The following is a 7,269-nucleotide window of genomic DNA, read 5'->3' on the forward strand; positions in this document are numbered from 1 at the left end:
CTCTCGTTTTATATACCTGCCTCGTGGCTGATACTGAAGTCCCAAGTATGACACTGAAGAACTCGAAAGCATCCAACTCGTACTCCGGTGAGGCAGAGCGGCGGTGGCTGCTTCCCCCCATCTCTGATAAGCAGCAGAAGAGACCAATTCAAGTTAGCAATAGATTCAAGTGAATGTATCTTTTATTGCAAAGCCACAACTTAGCAATAGATCCAAAGTTAACGATTGGCACCTAGAAAAGCATTTCAACATCTTCACAGATTTTACTAGCTACAATACATTCAAAAAATAAATGATATACAGTTTGTATCTCTTTGCAATGAACACACTCTAGGGGTTTTGCCATCCCCCTTTTCCTTAGATTGTCACAAGTCATGATTTTGTTCTGGGAGAACATCCAAATGAAACCTTATACCCTAGGGGGCAATTTAATACTCCATACTACAGGAAGATACAAAGGTTGCATCCATTGAGCTCCAGCTGCAGCTGCAGCTGAGGTATCCATGAGCCATCATGCCAGCCAGCCAGGAAATAAACTTTACTTTCCAAAGGAAAAAAAATACAATGCATATATAGATAGATGAGCATGTTCAGTTTACAAGAATGAATATAAACAAGCAAAGAATGCATGCATGCATATCAAGAGTTGGCATCTACAGGTTCTCCAAAATGAGTAGAAAGGGAGCATGCTGACATCTATACAAGCCAATAATGATTTACTACTCAATGGAACAGGGTAAGATAAACACCAGTCAATAAATTTACTACATCAAAAGGAGTAAAACTCAACAATGCAGCACTATCTCTGAACCTAACCTTTGTTTAGTATGGGTATGACAAATCAATGAGTTGGTCATCACAATGTTTGTACTGCTGTAAATTCAGAGATAGTCCACAGGTTTTCATTCTTCTTCTTCTTACTGTCAAAATTTTCATTCTTCTTCTTACTGTCAAAATTCAGAGTAGATTCTAGCCTTATTTGTACTGCTTGTGCTTGTAGTGGTAAGATTCAGGAGTAGGAGATCACAAAAGTACAGTCCACAGGTTACTCCAAGTTTCTGAATTTTCAGTAAATTTTCTGTAAGAAAAGAACTAAAAGAAAAGAAATCCTAGGTTTAAAATATCTGGAGCAAGTCCTAGCAGAACCACAAAATGTTCATCTACTCCTAGGATGTCCTGTTCATAATTCTAGTTCATGTCCTAGGATGTGCTATTCATAATTGTTAATCCAAACAGCAGATACACAAGCACTGGGTTTTACAAATGTCCAAACAGTGTCATATCTGAAATGTATGATTTTCAGTAGCAGAGATTCAGAGTCATTAGTTTTGAGTGTACATCGTGAAAAACCTAGAGGACGCCGACGGGGAGAGAAACCTAGGGGGAAGGAGGGGAGGAGAGAGGAGGAATCACCTAGAGGACGCCGGCGTCGAGGAGGCTGCGGGCGGCGATCCGGAGGAAGGGGCCCGTGATGTCGTCGGCGTCCTTGGCCGCCTTCTTGACCTTCCGAGCAGAAGAAGGCACGGGTGGTGAGAGGAGGAGGAGGAGAAGCTAGGGGGATGGGGGAAGGGAGGGAGGGGACGTACGTGCTGGGGCGGGGCGGCGAAGGAGCGGCGGGCGCGGGGGCGGCGGCGCGAGGGAGCTGCAGTGGTGGGGGGCGGCGGGGGTGGAGTCCGGCGGCGGTCGGGGCGGCGGCGTCGAGGCAGCGCAAGACCACAGCGGCGGACGACGTGCAGGCGCGGCGGACGGAGGGGGCGGAGCAAGGGGGCAGCGGCGTACGGTTGGGGTCGAGGAGTGGGGGATCTGGCGAGCGAGGGAGGGAGGGAGGCGACAGTGCGAGGGGAACAAGCGATTCTAATGGCGCACCTCCCCCTGGTGCGCCATAAGTACGTCGATTCTAATGGCGCACCTCCCCCTGGTGCGCCATTAGAATTTTGTTTTACTTACTAGCCCGACTGGTCAGGTTATATTCCACCTAACCCTATCTCCATCAGAACACGCCCACTAGCCTGACTGGTCAGCACGCAGCACACACTAGGAGGTCCTGGGTTCGATTCCCAGGCTCCCCAATTTTTATTTTTATGCATTTAAAATGTTGTTTGATATTTATTTGTGTTTAAATATGTTCAAACTTGTTTAAATCATAACAGTAATATTTTTTTATAAAAACAGTAATGATTTTTTTAAAAATGTCATCAAATTTGTTATTTGAAAATATAATCAAATTTGCTTTTTTTTGCAAATTTAGTTGCATTCATTTGTGACGGTGGAGCGGGCCGGGGAGGGTGCGGGGGGTCGTCGGCGACGGCCGGTGGAGCGGGGGAGGGTGCGGTGGGTCGTCGGCGACGGTGGAGTGGGGGAGGGTGCGGGCCGGGGGTCGGCGGCAGCGGCCGGTGGAGCGGGGGAGGGAAATATTCTTTCTCTCCGAAACCACCTGCCCCGCGAGATATCCGAAACCGAGATAGTCGTGCACCGTCGTGAGCAGTGCGGCTCTCATAGGGAAATATTCTTTCTCTGCGGCGTCCCACGTATCAACCAACTGCCCCAGGTGCGCCATTAGTAGTTTTGCAAAAAAGTAAAAAAAAATAAAAAAATATTGTAGTGGCACACTATGTTCCTGGTGCGCCATTACTAGTTACAACTAGTAATGGCGCACTATGTCCTGGTGCGCCGTCTGGCAAAATAAAAAAATAAAAAATTTGTTACTAATGGCGCACCGTGTGTCTGGTGCACCATTAGTGTATTTCACACTAATGGCGCACCAGCACATGGTGCGCCACTGCTACATAGCAATGGCGCACCACATATCTAGTGCGCCATTAGTGGCCATTCCATCTATAGCCCTTTTCCTAGTAGTGCTACTCTCAATATGTCATTGTTCTTGTCATCAGCAGCCCGTCATTTTCTCCCATTGCAACGCACGGGCATTTGTGCTAGTAGTGATAAAGTAAAGCAATTACATGGCGTGTGCATCTCATACAATAAAGCGTCAACCATAAAGCTCCTGCCAGTTGCCGATAACTTTTACAAAACATAATCATCTCATACAACAACATATATCACATCATGTCTTGACCATATCACATCACAACATGCCCCGCAAAAACAAGTTAGACATCCTCTACTTTGCTGTAGCAAGTTTTACGTGACTGCTACGGGCTTCTAGTAAGAACCGTTCTTATCTACGCATCAAAACCACAATGATATTTCGTCAAGTTTGTTGTTTTAACCTTCAACAAGGACCGGCCGTAGTCAAATTCGATTCAACTAAAGTTGGAGAAACAGACACCTGCCAGCCACCTTTATGCAAAACAAGTTGCATGTCTGTCTGTGGAACCGGTCTCATGAACGTGGTCATGTAAGGTTGGTCGGGGCCGCTTCATCCAACAATACCGCCGAATCAAAATAAGACGTTGGTGGTAAGTAGTATGACTCTCACCGCCTACAACTCTTTGTGTTCTGCTCGTGCATATCATCTACACATAGACCTGGCTCGGATGTCACTATTGGGGAACGTAGCATGCAATTTCAAAAAAATTCCTACGATCACGCAAGATCTATCTAGGAGATGCATAGCAACGAGAGGGGAAGCGTTAGCTTAATGTGGTTGATGTAGTCGAACGTCTTCTCGATTCAACCGATCAAGCACCGAACGTACGGCACCTCCGAGTTCTGCACACGTTCAGCTCGATGACGTCTCTCGAACTCTTGGTCCAGCAAAGTTTCGAGGGAGAGTTTTGTCAGCATGACGGCGTGGTGATGGTGATGGTGAAGTGATATGTGCAGGGCTTCGCCTAAGCACTACGACAATATGACCGGAGGAGTAAACGGTGGAGGGAGGCACCGCACACGGCTAAGAACAATTGATGTGCCTTAGAGGTGCCCCCCCCGCCCCCGTATATAAAGGCGAGAGAGGGGAAGAGGCCGGCCTAGGGGCGCGCCAAGTGGGGGGAGTCCCACTTGGACTCCTAGTCCAATTCGCCCCCCTTTCCTTTTACCGGACGGGGAAAGGGGGAAGGAGAGGGAGAAGGAGAAGGAAAGGGGGGCCGCGCCCCCTCCCCTTGTCCAATTCGGACTCCTCCCTTGGGAGGGGGCGCGCGCCACCCTTGTGGGCTGCCTTGCCTCCCTCCTATGGCACATAGGGCCCATATCTTCCCCGGGGGGTTCTGGTAACCCCCCCCCCCCCCCCCCCGTACTCCGATACGTACCCAATACATTCCTAAACACTTCCGGTGTCCGAATACTATCATCCAATATATCAATCTTTACCTCTCGACCATTTCGAGACTCCTCGTCATGTCCGTGATCTCATCCGGGAGTCCAAACAACATTCGGATACCAAATCACATAACTCATAATACAAATCGTCATCAAACGTTAAGTGTGCGGACCCTACGGGTTCGAGAACTATGTAGACATGACCGAGACACCTCTCCGGTCAGTAACCAATAGCATAACCTGGATGCTCATATTGGCTCCCACATATTCTATGAAGATCTTTATCGGTCGAACCGCAATGACAACATACGTTATTCCCTTTATCATCAGTATGTTACTTGCCCGAGATTCGATCGTCGGTATCCTCATACCTAGTTCAATCTCGTTACCGGCAAGTCTCTTTACTCGTTCCATAATGCATCATCCCGTAACTAACTCATTAGTCACATTGCTTGCAAGGCTTATTATGATGTGCATTACCGAGAGGGCCCAGAGATACCTCTCCGATACTCGGAGTGACAAATCCTAATCTCGATCTATGCCAACCCAACACAACACCTTCGGAGATACCTGTAGAGCATCTTTATAATCACCCATTTACGTTGTGACGTTTGATAGCACACAAGGTATTCCTCCGGTATCCGGGAGTTGCATAATCTCATAGTCAAAGGAACATGTATAAGTCATGAAGAAAGCAATAGCAATAAAACTTAACGATTATTATGCTAAACTAACGGATGGGTCTTGTCCATCACATCATTCTCCTAATGATGTGACCCCGTTCATCAAATGACAACACATGTCTATGGTTAGGAAACTTAACCATCTTTGATTAACGAGCTAGTCTAGTAGATGCTAGGGACACTGTTTTGTCTATGTATCCACACATGTATCAAGTTTCCGGTGAATACAATTCTAGCATGAATAATAGATATTTATCATGATATAAGGAAATATAAAGAACAACTTTATTATTGCCTCTAGGGCATATTTCCTTCAAGGATAATAAGTGTTGTATATGCGGTTGGAGTGTGTGGCGAGAAAGGTTTTTACCCAATATGGATGGTAGCATAATCTCCGGATCGGTTCACCTTCTTCTCTGTCATGGACATAGTGTCAGTCTCATATGACCTTACTATTACTGTTATGTCATTTTATTTACTCTTTTTGTTGGACTGGCTGATGTTGGCTATGTGCATCCTAACTAAGTGGAGGCGCTTGATACTACATTTTATATTAAAGGCAATTGTCGACTCGATAAGATGTCTGACCTCCTCGATCAAAATGGAGCTTAGAAGGTAGATCTGATCTAACAGTACTTTTGCGAAGTTGATGTTGAGGCTATACTTAAAATTCGTACATCCGCTCGGCTGCTTGAGGATTTCATTGTGTGGCCATTTGAAAAGTCAGGTATGTTCTCCGTTAATACGGGATACAAGTTGGCAATGACTGAACATGAGTTAATGCACTTTTCTGGGGCTACTAGCACAAAGAACTGGAGGTGAGCGCTATCTTTGGAACTTGATATGGAAAGCCTCGGTGCCGAATAAGAAGAGGATTTTCGTGTGGAAAGTGGCCTCTAGTGCCCTGGCCACTAATCCTGATATAAGTATCTAGGGAGAACATGGGCCTCCTCATAGCTCAGCGATTTCTGGCCGTCGGATCTCTTGTTTGATGTGTTTTCAGCCGTCGGATCAGGCCACTGGAGGACCTCGGCCGTTGGATCGACCCGGTAACACTGCTACAATGAATAGTTACCTCCCGCTGTAAAAGATCTCGTGCCACCGCCTGTAATTCTCGTGCCACGCCGAGGGCATTTGTCATTTTATTATAGGGTATAAAATCTCACCAGCTCCCCGTAGAACCCTAGCCGCTCGCCCCGCCGCCTCGCTCGCCCTGCCCTGCCGTCTCGCCCGTCCCGCCGCCCCGCCGTCTCGCCCGCCCCACCTTCCCAACCCGCCCCGCCCGTCCCGCTCGCCGTGGCCATGGCCGATGACCGCAGCCCCGCCGTCCCGCCCTACCGTCTCGGCCGTCCCGCCGCCCCGCCGTCTCGCCCGCCCCACCGCCCCGCCCCGCCCTGCCCATCCCGCTCGCCTTGGCCATGGCCGATGACCACAGCCCCGCCGTCCCGCCCTGCCCGCCGCGGCGGCCATGGACGGTCCTTGCTGCGCCGCATCCCCCGCCGGTCCTCCTTCTCCTCCTCCCGCACGCGCGTCGCGCCCTCACCTCTCTCTCTCCCTCCAAACCCTGCATCGCGCACGCCTCCCAGCCCCGCCGCCGTCCAGGTCCAGCCCCACGCCGCCATCGTCTTCTTTGCCCAGCCGCCGCCGCCGCACCGCATGCTCGTGTGCAGGGGCGAGAAGGGGAACCATCGCCCGCCCCCGGAGCGCGAGAGGTGAGACAGCGCCCAGATCCACGGCGGCATCGACGCGCCGTCGTCGACCTGAGCCGCTATGGTCTCACCCTGCTGTGCTCCTTCCCCTCCACGGCTCCTAGCTCGGGTAAGCACCCCCATCCCCATGGCCGTTTCACATTCCAGATCCTCCTTCTCTTATCTTTTGTGTGTGTGTGTGTGTGTGTGCTCAACTGCTCATGAAGCTTCTCTCTTCTCCATGGACAGACCTCACCAGGCAACAACAAGCCATCTCAAGGGAGTGGATTCTCAAGTCACCCCACTTCCAATCCATGGACGCCATCCACAAGGACGAAGATGACGACGCGCACATCCTCCCTCTCCGATGAGTGATCCCACATCTCCTACCTCTGGCTTCATCTCTTTCTCTTGTGCTGCTCTAGGTAGGTGGTACTATATGCTCTGTTTCATGGCTATGTGTGTAGTGCTTGATGTGCTTCGATTATACTCTTGTATCATATCATGGGAAAGATTATGTTCCGTATCTACTATCACCTCCAGATTACTTACTTGTTTGTTTGATATATTCAGAGCTGCAGGCACCCTCCGTGGATGAGGACGACAACCAAGGCATCCATGGTCGACAGCTCGATGGCTCCTCGGGTAAGCAACACCCCCACATGGTCGCTTCAGTTTTC

This window comes from Aegilops tauschii, chromosome 4, assembly GCF_002575655.3.
Source record: "Aegilops tauschii subsp. strangulata cultivar AL8/78 chromosome 4, Aet v6.0, whole genome shotgun sequence".
NCBI classification, from domain to species: domain Eukaryota; kingdom Viridiplantae; phylum Streptophyta; class Magnoliopsida; order Poales; family Poaceae; genus Aegilops; species Aegilops tauschii.